At 35.3% G+C, this 17896-nt stretch overlaps 1 pseudogene across 1 annotated transcript in view; it reads left to right on the top strand.

Moving 5' to 3' along the window:
* The window catches only part of LOC143240549 (guanylate cyclase 32E-like), a 75003-nt pseudogene that overhangs the window by 42138 nt on the left and 14969 nt on the right, over positions 1-17896 (top strand). The window contains exons 10-14 of the transcript XR_013021812.1: positions 3351-3401; positions 11264-11419; positions 14609-14776; positions 15193-15345; positions 16976-17099. The product of XR_013021812.1 is annotated as a guanylate cyclase 32E-like (transcript). The remainder of the gene's footprint in view (positions 1-3350; positions 3402-11263; positions 11420-14608; positions 14777-15192; positions 15346-16975; positions 17100-17896) is intronic.

A 17896-nucleotide genomic window follows, 5' to 3' on the forward strand; every position in this document is an offset into this window, starting at 1 on the left:
AACCCAAATTTCCTGTAAGATATGGAACACAAATAGGCAGTGCAACATTCCTGTAAGATATGGAACACAAATAGGCAGTGCAACATTCCTGTAAGATATGGCGGAACACAACCGGCAGTGCAACATTCCTGTAAGATATGGAACACAAATAGGTATGCGCAACATTCCTGTAAGATATGGAACACAACAGTGCTGAAAAGTAAACATTCCCAGAGATATGGGAACACAAATAGGCAGTGCAACATTCCTGTAAGATATGGAACACAAATCGGCAGTGCAACATTCCTGTAAGATATGGAACACAAATAGGCAGTGCAACATTCCTGTAAGATATGTGGAACACAAATCGGCAGTGCAATATTCCCTGTATATATATACGGATACACAAATAGGCAGTGCAACATTCCTGTAAGATATGGAACACAAATAGGCAGTGCAACATTCCTGTAAGATATGGAACACATATAGGCAAAAAAAGTAACATTCCTGTAAGATATGGAACACAAATAGGCAGTGCAACATTCCTGTAAGATATGGAACACAAATAGGCAGTGCAACATTCCTGTAAGATATGGAACACAAATCGGCAGTGCAATATTCCTGTGTAAGATATGGAACAAAAATAGGCAGTGCAACATTCCTGTAAGATATGGAACACAAATCGGCAGTGCAATATTCCTGTAAGATATGGAAACAGAAATAGGCAGTGCAACATTCCTGGGTGCAGATAAGGGAACACAACAGGCAGTGCAACATTCCTGTAAGATATGGAACACAAATCGGCAAAGCATAAGATATAACATATTTATGGACCTACCTCAGATATGAAACCAGAGCTGTTTGTATTCAATACAGTATGGAACAAATGAGAGTTGTTGGTTTGGCACACAGTATGAACTGAGTTGTTTGTTTCCAATACAAAAATAGAACTGAGAGTTGTTGGTCGCAATACAGATATGAAACTGAGAGTTGTTGGTTTCAAGACAGCATGAACTGAGAGTTGTTGCTGCACTACAGTATGAACTGAGAGTTGTTGGTTTCACACAGTATGAACTGAGAGTTGGTTTCAAGACAGCATGAACTGAGAGTTGTTGGTTTCAATACAAAAGGCGAACTGAGAGTTGTTGGTTTCAGACAGATGGCATGGATATACGTACCAAGTCATGCAAAGTGAAACTAACTATGAAAGTTGACAAACTTGCAAAATGTCCTATATCAAATCCAGAACGTCTCTACTGGAAGGCTATCAGAAACAAGTAACCAAGGAATATCTTCGTGAAACAAGTAACCATGGAAGATCTTGGTGACGCACCATGGAAGATCTTCGTAGCTAAGTAACCATGGAAAATCTCGTAGCAAGTGCAACCATAGAAGATCTTCTGATTGGCACCCAGAGAACGAGATTCCAAAATATTTTATGGTGTAGTTAGAATATAAAAAATAGTGAGTCACTAGGACAACAAACAAAGGTCACTGGTGACATCCACAAAGAAACTCTCCTGCACTTCCTCCTGCAGGTTGGCGGTATCCACATTACTGAGGATCAGACCCATCAGGCAGTAACCTCTGGGATTTTACCCACATGAACTTAACTGAGATCAACATATTTTTATTGACATATTAACAGTTTTTTCTGCTGTGAAAGATCTTTATTCACAATACTACAATTTTCAGGTAGAAAGAATATATTTGTAAACGTTCCGTAAAACTAAACCAACAGATTTACCAAATCCTTATTGGTTTTCGATTACATTTTTAAACAAAAGGAACATTGGGTGGAAAATAGAGAACGTGAAACTTTCTTATATTACCATCTGTCAGAAAATCGAGCTTCAACAGTCATTCAACACAGATATAAGTATTTATGAAAAATACTAGAAAACTGTAGCTGGTTGGCATGAATAGTAATGTATTTAGGTCTGTTTGAAAGTGTTCTTGAGTTTCCCAATAATTGTGCTAAATATCACAAGAATGGAAAATAAAATTCTTTATATTTGTCTTTATTTTAGGGTGAAAGGATATTAGGGTGAAGATATAAACACATACACACACATATCATATGGTAGTTCTATTAACGGCCATCCAACAATACAATTGACTCCATTGGATTAGGAATAACCACGAAGGCTTATAACACTAAAATTGAGGATCTGAGAGTCGTTATGGGCACGTTTCCTACGAGTATAGAACACAGTATGTTACTACGATGTTGAGTATTCAAAATAGCAAATCACACAACCACAGCCGATATCAAGTCATGGTGTAAATTCATGTATCTGAATAACATTTTGAAATGGTTTGGCATTCCATAAGTAATGCAATGCCATCGAAAATGTATTGTTTTTTGGGTAGGAATATTACAGGATTTTCTAGTGTGAAAATATACATTCATTAAGATTGATGATAATATGCTTATACTTAATACTAAATACACATAAAAAATATATGGATTCATCTTGGTCACCAGGCCCATTAAAAAAGGACTTTATCAAGTCCTACTTCAGCCTGGTATGTAAAATGTAGTGTTTCGTAACAGGTGAGAATCCTCGAACGCAAACTTCAGTGGGAACCCAATGGGTGTGGCATAATGAAGAAGGGTCTCTGTCTAGGATCGAGACTATTTGAATATGGGTTCATAAATATAAGGCTTCCTGTAATACCGCCTGTTCAACAGTCGAATGCCTCAAGTAACGGGAGAGTGAAGCAAGTATTCACATTATTTAATCTAAACAAGTGCCAATCAAGTCGCTGCTTTATGAATTTCTTTGCAGTTGGATAGCATGAGGGAAAGTAGTGAGCCTAGAACAGGGCATTCTTATGATGGAGTCTTTTGTAATGACGTCTACGTTGAAAAGGTGTTTTAAAGATGTATGACAATTAGACAGGCTATGATGTGACATGAAGACATGGACGGTAGCGAGGATCCAAAATCGTTTAGTATAACATATTTGACCTTTCTAACGTTTTAAAAGCAAACAATAAATAAAGAATGTTTCAGCTACCAAAACGATCTGAAAATGTGCCAATATTAGAAAATTTTCTTTATAAATGCCCTTGCTCGCTACTTGTAGGATCTCTAACTATCACCTAAAGAACGAAGACACATCAAACGTATCTCTCACAATAGTACAGGTTCAAAAATATCAATTGTTTATCGATTTTTGTTTTTGCTGTGGTGGTTCTTGTGTAAACGAATATTTTGAGAAGTTGTAATTTCGTTTTCTAATTCTAGGGCATATACTACCTTCACAGTGGAGAAATAGGGACCCACGGGCGACGGTGGTGGTCTACAAACTGTGTTGTGGACAGCCATTTTGTTCTTGAAGGTTACTGACCTTTGGTCTGCCATCTCTTCCGCGAAGAAGAAAATTACAACGAATATGACTTTAGGGACCAGAAAAGTAAGTAAGCTAGAAACAGTCTTTCAAAAGCACATTGGTTGATGTGGTATGGATTGAAATAAGGGTTACCTAATAGTTAACGTCCCCAGACTGTGAATCCCAGATTTGTTGTTGGTGCACCATTGCTGTGCACTTTAGGTGTGTTAAAAACGTGGTGAATCAAATCCCACTGTTCGATTAGAGTAGCTCAAGAGTTGGCGGTGGATGCTGTTGACTAGCAACCTTCCTTTTAGTCTGGCAGTTTAAATTTAGGGAGGGTTACGCTCACAGATAACCACTTGTTTAATTTGTCTGAAAATTTTCAAATAACCAAATGGTTTTAGTCAATCATAAAACGTATTTTTCGTCTGCGTGTTCTTCAAGTTTTAAACTTTTACAACAATGTTAAAATAAATTTATAGTTGAAAGACTAGTTAATTCAGATAACTTTCTCTTATACAAGATAAAACAGTTCGAGCTTGCTTCAAACCGGCATTTTACCATAGATAATACTCATGACGTTAACTCACAACATAAGTAACAGTACTTCCAGTATCTGAATATTTTGCTTGTTCTCAAATTTATTTTATTAAGTTTTGGTTTTGTATCAGTTACGCACAAGCTATGCGAGAACTATCGGCGCTAGCCATTCTTTAATTTAGCAGGTAAGAGTCGAGGGAAAGTGTTTTTATGTGATTTTTTTTTATAAAGTCACATCGAGGTACGAGCTATGTCCACTGAGGGGAATCGGACCTCTTGATTTTAGCATTGTTTTCCGAAGACTTACCGCCGTCCTACCGAGGGACTGAGGGAAACCAACACCACACACTGCCAACATCTTGAACTACTTTAATTAACATCGAATAGTGGGATTGACCATCACATTATAAAGCTTCCACGACTGAAAGAGCGAGCACATATCTGTTGACAGGGATTTCAACCCGTAAACGGTAGATTGCGAATTCTAACCCTCGAGCCATGTCAGGTTTTCTCCAGAATGAAAAACGTTTGAGAAATTTTTACCTTTATTTACTGTATCCCTTCATTCATGGGACTGACATCAATTTCTTTATCGATGTATAACCAAATAGATTTTAGCTAAGTGATTCACCACTTAGCCATCATTTCATTCATTATACATTACAAAACCTCTTCATTATACATTCATTATACATTACAAAACCTTTCATTATACATTCGTTATACATTACAAAACCTTTCTATTATACATTACAAAACCTTTCCATTATACATTTTATAAACCTTTCATTATACATTCATCATCATATTTAACAAAACATTTTTATTATACATTACAAAACCTTTCATTATACATTCGTTATACATTAAAACCAACTTTCATTATTATGCGATTCGTTTATACATTATAAAACCTTTCGTTATACATTATAAGACAACTTTCGTTATACGTTATAAAGGCCAACTCGTTATACGTTCATCCTCATATGTTACAAAGGCAACTCGTTATACATTACAAAGGCCTTTTCATTATGCATTCGTTATACATTATAAGACCTTTTCGTTATGCATTACAAAATCTTTCATTATACGTTATAAAACCAACTTTCATTATTATACGTTCATCATATGTTACAAATAACTTTCGTTATGCATTACAAAGCCTTTCATTATGCGTTCGTTATACGTTACAAGACCTTCTTTCGTTATACATTACAAGACCTTTCGTTATACGTTATAAAACTTTTCGTTATGCATTACAAATACCTATCATTATGCGATTATAAAACCTTTCGTTGTATATCTGTTATGCGATTTACAAAGCCTTTTCATTTATACGTTGGTTATACATTACAAAGGCATTTTCGTTATACGTTCATCATACGCATTACCCAGCCTTTCATTATACATTCATCATGCGTTACAAAACCTTGCATTATACATTCGTGCGTACATTACAAGACCTTTCATTATGCCACATTTCGTTTATGCATTTACAAAACCTTTCATTATGCGATTACAAAGACCTTTCGTTATGCATTTACAAAACCTTTCATTATATTACATCGTCCTGGAAAGCTTTTCGTTAATGCACGATTCATTATACGTTACAAAGGCCTTTCGTTATGCGTTCGTTATGCGTTACAAAGACCTTTCGTTATACATTTCCTCGTTATGCATTTACAAGACCTTTCATTATGCGTTCTGTTATGCATTACAAGGCAACTTTCATTATGCGTTACAAGGTACTTTCTATTATGCGTTATAAAATTCTTTTCGTTATGCGTTCGTCATATGTTACAAAGACGTTTCGTTATACGTTACAAGACCTTCTTACATTTATGCGTTCGGTTATGCATTACAAAACCTTTCGTTATACATTCGTTATGCATTATAAAACCTTTCGTTATGCGTTACAAAACCTTTTCGTTATGTACATTATAAAGGCCTTTCGTTATACGTTCGTCATATGTTACAAAGACACCGTCATCGTGCATTACAAAGCCAACGGTTTATGCATTACAAAGCCTTTCATTATATTCATTCGTTATGCGTTATAAAGGCCTTTCACCGTTATACGTTATAAAACCAGCTCGTTATACGTTCATCATATGTTACAAAGCCTTTCATCGTTATACGCGTTACAAAACCTTTCATTATTACGTTCGTTATACATTACAAAACCTTTCGTTATACATTACAAAACCACAAATTATACATTATAAAGGCCTTTTCATTATACATTCATCATGTATTTTTTAAAACATTTCGTCATATATATTACAAAACCTTTCGTTATACATTACAAACCCTTTCGTTATACATTTACAAAGGCATTTTATTATACGTTACAAAACCTATCGTTATACGTTATAAAACCTTTCGTTGTACGTATCTGTTATACGATTACAAAACCTTTCATTATGCGATTGAGTATACATTTACTAAACTTGTTTTCGTTATGCGTTCATCATACGTTACAAAGGCTTTTCGATTATACATTCATCATACATTTACAAAGATAGCTTCATTTCACGTTCATTATGCATTACAAAACCTTTCGTTATGCATTTACAAGACCTTTCGTTATACATCACAAAGGCTTTTATTATACATTACAAAGGCTTTTCGTTATGCATTCGTTCTTACATTAAAGAGTAACTCGTTATGCATTCGGTTATGCGACCTTACAATAACTCGTTATACGTTCGTTATACATTACAAGACCTTTCATTATACATTACAAAGACCTTTCGTTATGCATTATAAAAGCCTTTCGTTATACATTCATCATACCTTAAAGGCATTTCGTTATACGTTACAAAGGCAACTTTTCGTTATAGATTCGTTATGCATTAAAACCAACTTTCGTTATACATTCGGTTATGCGTTACAAAGACCTTTCGTTATGCGTTACAAAACCTTTCGTTATACATTATAAAGACCTTTCGTTATGCATTACAAAGACCTTTCGTTATGCATTTACAAAACCTTTCATTATGCATTCGTTATCACATTCGACCTTTCATGTTATACGTTACAAAGATAACTCGTTATGCGATTTATAAGGCCAACTCGTTATACGTTCATCATTATATTATTACAAGACCTTTCGTTATGCATTACAAAACCTTTCGTTATACATTCGTTTATTATATTATAGAACCTATCTTTCGTTATGCATTACCAAGAAACCTTTTCATTTATACGTTATAAAGGCCAACTTTTCATTGTTCATTCGTATTGTTACAAAACCTTTCATTTACATCATATGTTACAAGGCCTTTCATTATACATTACAGATCCTTTTCGTTATATATTTGCAGGATTTATTGTTATACGTTACAAAGACCTATCGTTATACGTTATAAAGACAACTATTTCGTTTATGCATTCGGTTATGCGATTACCGCGATAGCTTTTCGTTATGCATTGAGTGTGCGTTACAAAGACGTTTTCGTTATACGTTCGTCAGCGCATTTACCAAGATAACTTTCTTATTATACGATTCATCATACATTATAAAACCTTTTCTTTCATTATGCGACGTTCGTCATACATTACAAGGAACCTTTCGTTATACGTTCGTTATACATTACAAAACCTTTTCGTTATATATTCCAAGAATATTTCATTATACATTACAAAACTTTTCGTTAATACATTACAAAACCTTTCATTATACACATTTATCATACATTACAAAAGCCTTTCATTATACACATTACAAAACCTTTCATTATACATTACAAAACTCTTCACATTAAACATTACAAAACCTTTCATTATACATTACAAAACCTTTCATTATACATTCATTATACATGCCAAAACTCGTTATACATTCAAACTTTTAATTTCAAGAACCACTTTTCCTTATGTGTTTCAGAAGTAAACCTGAAGGCTTATAGCAATTGCTAAAAATCCAGGTTTCGATAGCCGTGGTGGGTACAAAGCAGATGGTTCCTTTGAGAAGAGTTGTTTGAAAAGTCAAACAAAAGAAACCACGTGGAAATGCTGGTATCTCACTCACACTTATAGTTTTTTTAGATTTAATTTTTCATTTATATAATATTACTGATAAAAGCAAATTGCAAAATATTTATTGCTAATTATTTAGAACTAGTGAAAGTATCCAGCTTCGTTCGGGTTATTACTTTGATATGATTTCTATATTATAAATATCACTATACGTCACATTAACCTGTATAAAAGCCAGTGTGAGTCACGTCACGTGATGCTTGATTTTAAACATAAACTGTTCATTGGTTAATGTATTTTATGTTATATCATCAAACATTTCAGGCCCTGGCATGGCTCTAGCGCGTAAGGCGTGCGACTCGTAATCCGAGGGTCGCGGTTTCGCGCCCGCGTCGCGCTAAAACATGCTCGCCCCTCCAGCCGTGGGGTGTATAATGTGACGGTCAATCACTATTCGTTGGTAAAAAAGTAGCCCAAGAGTTGGCGGTGGGTGGTGATGACTAGCTGCCTTCCCTCTAGTCTTACACCTGCTAAATTAGGGACGGCTAGCACAGACAGCCCTCGAGTAGCTTTGTGTGAAATTCCAAAACAAACAAACAAACATTTCAATATTAAAGAAATCTATTTAATAAACGGAGATTAAATTAAGAAAGTAACAGATATATTTTTACAGTTTTGTTGTCTGCATTTTTTATTGTTATACTTTCAGTACATAACTAACAACAATATTAGGTTGCACTTCCGTTGCCAACAAATCATTCTTAAATGACATAAACCCCCTTGTTGGGAAACATATATGTAAAGCGGCTTGTTTATGTAGAGGAGCGAACAACGTTTCGATCTTCTTCGGTCATTGTCAGGTTACAGAGAAAAAGGTCGAAACGTTGTTCACTCCTCTACATAAACAATTTTCTCAACCCAAACCAACCGCTTTTTTACATATACGTTTCCCAACAAGTGGGTTTTCTCGTCATCACTGATTATTAATTAAACCATTGTTGGAACGCACTGTTACCAAAACACACTGTTTTTTTTATGTATGAGAAGACATTTCTTTTCTGTGGGTTTTTTCGCTAGTTTGTCTCTCATTAAAAGATACGCATGCACGTAGATAAGTAATGAGACCCAGGTGCACACTCTCAGGATCCACTTAGTTCCGGTACAATAATGTTCATACGCATGTTCATTTGCGCACGCACATAGATAAAGATGCAAATACACAGGGTCCACTTATTATTAGTGAATAATTTCACGTTTTTAGATACTTTCCTCTTGGGTCTATGATAGGCACACCTACACAGACATGCATGACAGATGTGTATGTGCGAAAGCACGTAGATAAGCATTAATATCCAGATGCACACCCTAGAGTTACATTTAGTGTGGTTGCAAAATTTTATGTTTCTGGTTCTTTCCTCTTGGAGCTATGACGGTCATATTTCTTTCAATGTGTTTATCTCTCATGGACAAATGCACATGACATATGACAGCCTTTCAACCCTAGGTATCTTCCTAGAAGCTCTCTTCTGCACCATTTACAACAATTCTAAGTCCTTCATTAGGTAAGGAATCTAAGACTGAATGCGATACTCCAAGTGAGTTGAATTCGATATTTCACTAGATACCACCTAAAATCTTATTTGACCTTCCACTAACAACAGCACATTGCTTGGATTGATTGAGAGACTGATCAACTGATAAGTAATAATATCCATATGCACACCCTCAGTATGGGTGCAAAATTTCAGATATCTGTGTTATTTTCTCTTGAAGCTATGGGCTCGGCATGGCCAGGTGGGTTAAGGCGTTCGACTCGTAATCTGAGGGTCGCGGGTTCGAATCCCAGTCACACCAAACATGCTCGCCCCTTTCAGCCGTGAGGGCGTTATAATGTGACGGTCAATCCCACTATTTGCTGGCAAAATAATAGCCCAAGAGTTGGCGGTGGGTGGTGATGACTGACTGCCTGCTCTCTAGTCTTACACTGCTAAATTAGCATAATTAGATAGCCTTCGAGTAGCTTTGCCCGAAAGTCAACACAAACCAAACAAACAAACCGATCCCTATCACTACAAACAGTCCTTCCCAGAATTTCCCTGAAAAACGTGGAGCTATGTGGATCACACTTCTCTTGTAGGTTTTCGCTGCTTTGCCTTATAAAAGATGCGCATGCACGCAAGCGTATAAGTAATAATATAAAGGAGCACACCCTAAGAGTTCAATTAGCTTGGGTGAACATGTTCATACTTATAGGTTTTTTTTTGGTGTCGTGAAGTCACACACAGACACACCTTTTATTACATATACCTTTTGTTTCTTTTAGAATTTTAATACAAATATACAGATAATGTTTCTAACTTTGAACTGATAAGCCAAAACAAGGAACCAGTCATTAACGGTTAAAAAGCACCAAGAAACCAATCATCAATGGTTAGGCTACTCTAACCAAGTACTGGGATTTAACCACCATTTTATAATACACCCATGGTCGCAGGCTATAGAACTATATGTTTGAGATGTATATCAATGAGCACCAATCTCGCACATTAACCATTGGGCCACACCCAGCGCTACGTCATTTAAAGGCTTTCCTCAGTTGTTCAGTGTCTCAACGACGATTATGTTGATACACAAGGGTTTTGATACTCGTGGTTTGTACAGCACAGATAGCTCATAGTGTAGCTTTGTGCTTAACAACAAACTAACATATTTCAGTGATACTTTTATTCTTAGCGTTGACTTTGTTTTTGAAATACATCAGAAATTACAGAGAATGACAAAAATCACCTGCTATATCTTGTATAATAATAAAGAGCGTATCTATGGGTCTGTAGGTTTCTGTGTGTGTGTGTGTTTGACTGCCATAAGTCCAAGAGGAAAGAATCTAGAAACATGAAATTTTGTATCTATACTAAGTGAACTTTGAGGGTGTGCACTGAGTATTGTCACTTATTCACGTGTGCCTGCGCATGTTTTCTAAGGCAAGCTAGCGAAAACCCACACAGAAAAGAATACGTGACTATGTGACCATCATATCTCCAAGAAGCCTGATATTTTGCACCTATACCAAGTAAACCCTGAGGGTGTGAATCTACGTCCGCATGCGTGTGCACATTTTTTGATGAAGTAAGCTAGCGAAAACTACATAGAAAAGAAATGGCTCTTATGCCATGTTGCTTAGCAGTTGAAGTGTATAGGTTATACTTTTATGCTAAAATGGTTTCAGAATACATACATTTTCAACCAAATAACCCGAGCGAGGCAGGGATCTTTCGCTGGTAATGTAGACAAAAATTACGTAGTCACTAATGTACCAAAACAACTATTAATTAAACTAATGATTATTACAACGTTAAGTTTCTTGAGTGATTTTATTCAACATTGTTACTGTCTGGCTTGACATAAGTTCAACTTGAATTTAGAGCTACTTTGGAAAGCACCTGAACTTCTAAAGCTAACCCACTGTCCGCCTAATGGAACACAGAAGGGAGATGTGTACAGCTTTGGAATAATACTCCAAGAAATCGTTTTGAGAGAGGATCCATTTTACCCACACATAGAAATAATGGACTTATCTAGTGAGTTTAACTAATTTATATTTGTTTATGCTTTCTCTTGTGTAAAATGTGGCACGCAATTGAACAGTTGTTAAAAATAACACTAAAAGTAAATGGGTGTGATATGTGTAATTAATACTACGTTTACTTCTGTTCTTTTTATCTGTTTTCCAAATGATTTCACAGTATGTGTTAACTTAGCATCCGGTTTCTGAGACAGAATTCGAGGATTTGTTTCGATACAGAGGAGGTGTCGCTGTTTCTGATATTTAAAAGAAATACTTGGATAAAGGGCACAATCTGTGAGTTTTAAAAACAAAATAAACAACAAAACGCACACTGTAACTCACTTTTTAGAATTTAGGGGTTCTCTGGATTGTTCACAAAACTGTAGAAGCTTTCATATTCAGGCACAATAACAATTGGTCATCTTGCAGTTGTAAGTAATCATAGTTGAGCCATCCTTGGTCGTCTGTAGTGGTCAGTAAACTTGATTTAGTCATCCTTGGTCGCGTGTAGTGGTCAGTAAACTTAACTGAACTATTCGTGGTCACTTATAGTGGCAAGTGAACTTTGTTGAGCCATCCTTCGTTGTATACATAATGCCATATAAACTTAGCTGAGCCACCCATGGTCACCTATAGTAGCAAGTAACCTTAGATGACCCATCTTTGGCCTTCTTAATATGGCTGAGTGTATGTCTGATGGTCAATATAACTTCTACTTCAGTGTGTTAGCAGTGTGGCAGTTCATACTTGGACAAGTTAAACGTTTACTACAGAGCAATGTTTGCAATATTTAAGACATCTACTGTAATTTTATGTTATTTGTATTGTTTTTCTTTCTATCATTATAATAATTCTTGTGCATTGTTAATTTAGTATATAGACATAAGGTTAAAATAAGTCTCATTGGCTGGCCGAATCTCATGAGGTAATATTGGGCTTACAGCCGAAAATATTGTTAACAGAGAGCAAGGATACCGACTCATGAAACAACGGATTCTAATCTTTGTAAATAATACATTTCGAGCATTATTGTGGATACATTTTTAGTCCTATGTAGGTAGCTTACTGTGATAAGGATTTAATATTGATAAAAAATATTCGGTGAATAATAACAAGTCGCTGCTGGCAGTAGATGTTACATTAATTTGCGTAATGAAATTGTGTGTTCCATATAATTACATTGATGTATTTAAGTAAATTTTCATTATTATATAGAATCCATTTACAAACTTTCAGAAACCCTTGTTTGCATACAGTGCACGTGCTTCTACCATCTATATAGTCTGGACTAAAATAAACACAGTGTATAAAGTAACCAGTTATATAAAACCGGTGATTAAGTGTTATAGGCTGACAGCTGGATATGCTTGCATTAAGTGTTGCATACTTAGCATTTCTTTGCCCCATTTAAGAGGTACTGAGTTCCGCAATTTCTTTATGTTTTTTACTAGCACCCATGGTGACAACTTAATAAGCAAACATTTCTGAAGAGGCTTAATATGAGGTACTTGTGTAGCAGATTAAACTAGACAGCTGAAAGAGGAAGATTACTTTATCAATCGTATATATCTTGATGTGGAAGAAAGCGGAAGTAACTAGCAAACCGCAAATTTATATAAATAATTTAGATGTTTTTGTTTAGTAAACAAAACAGAAATTAGAAGTTTCTTATTGCTGGACCAACGACCTCATGAACTTCAGTACACGTCTTACTATTCACGATACTGTTTTATGAACAGTTTTGAAGTGTAGCAATGAACTAATAAGAATACAGAGTTCGATGGATTTCACAGTTTATTTTGCTAACATAATTTTAACACCTTGCGTTATTTTTTTCGGGAGTTGCGTCTATTTATAAATTAGAGAAATATTCAACAGGTTAGACGTGGTATAAAATAACCTCACAAGGTCTGAAATGATGTTAACTGTATGTTTTTATATATTTTTCTGTGATACCACTTTGGAAAAACTTAAAAGTAATGATTCTTAAAATATATATTTGCTACTTTTAGCGCTTGTTTTTTTGCGTGTTATATTTCTGTAACCAATTTAGAATTTCGATATAGCAGACATGTACAAATTCTGACGTACTTGTTTTTCTACTGTTGCCCTCTAGTGACAGTTAAGTTACTAAAATTCATATTAAAGCTTTAATAATGCTAAAAAGGCTTTACATACTTTACATATTTTTTGGATTTGCCGACCCATGCTCAATAAGCCTTATAAAATGTGCTTTGAATTTTGGTACATTACTGTTTCATGTCAGCGATCCCTAGTGAGATGTTTAGGAACTATTTACTTTGGTAGCATAAGTAGAAAAACTATCGTTCACAGTGCTTACAGCAGTCATGGTAAACACCTGCGCGATGTAAATAGAATTAATAATCGTATAGTTCATATGCTCAATTTACAGGGGACCATCATAAATATTTGTAATAATAAAGCAGTTTACATACCTTGTACCTGAAACCGAAATTCTAAAATAAGAACTTAAAGTACGTTGTTTTAAAAAAGCACAACAAATAGTATGGTAGAGATAAAAAATTCATTTCGCGTTAAATATCAGATATATTTACCCACCGTTAATAACTTTTTAGAATAACTCCAAATGTTTAACTCCAAGCGTAATCTGTAAATGTTTGTTTTCGGATTTCGCGCAAAGCTATGAAGACTATCTCAGCTAGCCTTTTCTCATTTAGCTAGAGGGAAGACAGTTAGTCATCATAACCATCCAACTGTTGGACTACCCTTTTACCAACGAATAGCGAGATTGACCGTAACATTATAATTCCCTCACTGGTGAAATGGTAAATTCGTTTGGTATGACAGGGATTCGAACCAGCGATCCTCAGAGTAGGAGCTGAGTAACTTAACCACCTAGCCACACCGGGCCTGTTTACAGCTCTATTATCTAAATACATCATTCGTGAACTATAATTTTTGTGCTGTTTTGTAGCAAAGTTTCAAAGCATATAACATTTTCTGATCACTCACTAACAAATTTTCGAACTAAGTTAGTTAAACTATTTCTCAAACAACAAGGGTCTCGTCACGATGTACTTGGTGTCTGAACAATTTGGAAAGATACAGTTTTGTTTCTCTGTGTGGTGGAAAAAATATATCACTTTTCTCACTGGTAATATTACCAAACTCAGAAACAAGAACTGAAATTTAAACCCCATTTATTTGTATATTTTCATAGAAGTACTTCATCGTGTATGTTATAGAGAAGACCGCCCTTTCAGACCTGTGGTTACCAAAGACGCTTGCATGCCTGTTCTGCATCGACTGATGCAGAGGTGCTGGATGGAAAACCGGAAGACAGACCAGATTTTGGTCAAATAAAAGCAGAAATGAGACTAATAAATAGGTAGATTTTTTTTCGGATGCCCTTACACATTAATCTGTTAAAACTGTCTTGAGCAAAATTAGTAGAGATTTAAACCAATACTTTTGTGCTTAAAGTTTACACGAAAATAGCACAGAAAACCGAATAGGGAGGCTTAGAAAGAATCAGTAACAAACTTGCTAAGCCTAACAATAATTAACCAACAGTGGATTTGTATGGCTATGAAAACTGTAAAATTTACTTTTAATCTATTTAAAACAACAGCCAGTTCCCACTCAAAATGTACTGATCGAAACTAGCACTTTTATTCGTTCTTTTACAATAAACAAGTATTTCTTGTTGAACATCTTGTGTAGATGTCACTATCAAAAGGTATAGAAGATAGCATTCGTTGTGGCCTGCATACTAATAATATTAATGTTTATTTGTCTCACAAGAGGGCAGAATGGGGAGTTAAACATCATGGATGATCTGCTAATAAGAATGGAACAATACGCCAACAACCTGGAGCTGCTAGTGGAGGAAAGGACCGCTGCGTTCCTGGAAGAAAAGAGGAAATCAGAAGAACTGCTTTATCAGGTTTTACCAAGGTGACTTTTTTATATCTATGGTTACTTTACCAGGTTTTAACAAAGTGACGTTTTATATCTATGATAACTTTATCAGGTTCTACCAAGGTGACTTTTATCTATATGGTTACTTTATCAGGTTCTATCAAGGGACTTTTATCTCTATGGTTACCTTATCAGGTTCTACCAAGGGGACTTTTATCTCTATGGTACTTTATCAGGTTCTACCAAGGGACTTTTATCTCTATGGTACTTTATCAGGTTCTACCAAGGGACTTTTATCTCTATGGTACTTTATCAGGTCCTATCAAGGGACTTTTATCTCTATGGTACTTTATCAGGTCCTACCAAGGGACTTTTATCTCTATGGTACTTTATCAGGTCCTATCAAGGGACTTTTTTATCTCTATGGTACTTTATCAGGTTCTACCAAGGGGACTTTTATCTCTATGGTACTTTATCAGGTCCTACCAAGGGACTTTTATCTCTATGGTACTTTATCAGGTTCTACCAAGGGGACTTTTTATCTCTATGGTACTTTATCAGGTTCTACCAAGGGGACTTTTTATCTCTATGGTACTTTATCAGGTTATATCAAGGGGACTTTTTATCTCTATGGTACTTTATCAGGTCCTACCAAGGGGACTTTTTATCTCTATGGTACTTTATCAGGTTCTACCAAGGGACTTTTTTATCTCTATGGTACTTTATCAGGCCCTACCAAGGGGACTTTTTATCTCTATGGTACTTTATCAGGTTCTACCAAGGGGACTTTTTATCTCTATGGTACTTTATCAGGTTATATCAAGGGGACTTGGTATCTCAGTGATAGGCATTGAATTTATCTCGTATACTGAACAATGAAGTTTTTAATTACACAAAGTTTGAGCTTAAATTAAAGAAATTAATGAATATTTATAGAAGTGAACTGGTAATTTATAGTTTACAGTACAAACAGTAATTTCACTGTGTTTAAAAATAAATAAAACATGTTCCATTACTCGCGGAAATATTACTAGTTTTATCTCCTGTGGTAATACGTTGTGTTACATTTATTTATGTTTTTAAATGTCGATAACATTACGTATGTATTACACGATTTTAGGATGTGATGAGATGATATAAAAAATACGAGTATAATACGGACGAACATTTGTACCATGATTCCTTGAGTTTATATAAACTTAAAACGCTAATATATGGGGTTCGATTCCATGCTGCGAATACAGTGAAGATTACCCGTTGTGTAGGCTTGTACTGTGAAAATGACAACAATTTTTAAATCATGTATCAGTTTCACAAACTTATGTGTTTCATATTGTTTGCAAGGTGTGGTGTAATTTCAGTTTGTGGCTATAAAAGTGTGTTAACGAAATACTACATTATTTGTTAAAATAAAATTCTATCTTCTTAACACGTTGGCTCCCAGGCCAGTTTGCTGATTCTTTCCAGGGTCTTGAAAAGAAACGTTGTGCTCATGTGTCACTTCTATCTGTATAAGTAGCCGTTGTGTCCCAGCCAATAAGTGGCCCTTTAAAAAGAAAACAGAGTACGACTCACAGGTGGGTTGTGTGGGAGCTGACGCATTTAGCATTACACTGGATAGAAGGTTTGAGCATGCGTCAAGCTAGGTTTGTCTTTTATTTCTCAGGTCAGTGGCGGAGCAGCTGAAGCGCAGTAGAGCTGTGATTCCGGAGCTATTTGATAGTGTCACTATATACTTCAGTGATATCGTGGGCTTCACGTCTATGTGTTCCGTCAGCACACCCATGCAGGTTGGTATCTATCCAACATACATTTAAACACATACAAATAAATCACAAGAAGCGACCAATTTTGTTGAATTAACGACCAAATACTTCTAATAGTAGAGCATGATCTATTTACACAGTTCTAACGACAGAAACAAGAGAGAATTTTCATCAGCCTCGGCTGTAATTAAAACTCAAATCAGTCAAGAGGCGAAGCTATGAGCTGAAAGATTAAACTTGAAAAAAACAACTCAATCTACGAACAGCCGTGTCAAATGTTTAGATAATAAACGTAATGCAATATTATATTACAATTATGTTATGATGTGAACTCGTTTAAAGAGGAAGATTATAATCCTACCGACCATAATACGTTATTATTAGAAGTATTGTATTTTTGAACAGTGAAAAAAACTAAAATAATAAAAACAAGGACATATTCTTAACCTACTGGAATAATTTTTAGTGGGTTATCAGTTTATTTCATATAGCTCGCTCTTTGCAGGGTTATCAGTTTATTTCATATAGCTCGCTCTTTGCAGGGTTATCAGTTTATTTCATAAAGCTCGCTCTTTGCAGGGTTATCAGTTTATTTCATAAAGCTCGCTATTTGCAGGGTTATCAGTTTATTTCATAAAGCTCGCTCTTTGCAGGGTTATCAGTTTATTTCATAAAGCTCGCTCTTTGCAGGGTTATCAGTTTATATCATAAAGCTCGCTCTTTGCAGGGTTATCAGTTTATATCATATAGCTCGCTCTTTGCAAACTATAAAGACAAAATAAAATTAGAACATGATCACCATTCATGAACATGTTGTAGAT

This window comes from Tachypleus tridentatus, chromosome 13, assembly GCF_004210375.1.
Source record: "Tachypleus tridentatus isolate NWPU-2018 chromosome 13, ASM421037v1, whole genome shotgun sequence".
Taxonomy (NCBI): domain Eukaryota; kingdom Metazoa; phylum Arthropoda; class Merostomata; order Xiphosura; family Limulidae; genus Tachypleus; species Tachypleus tridentatus.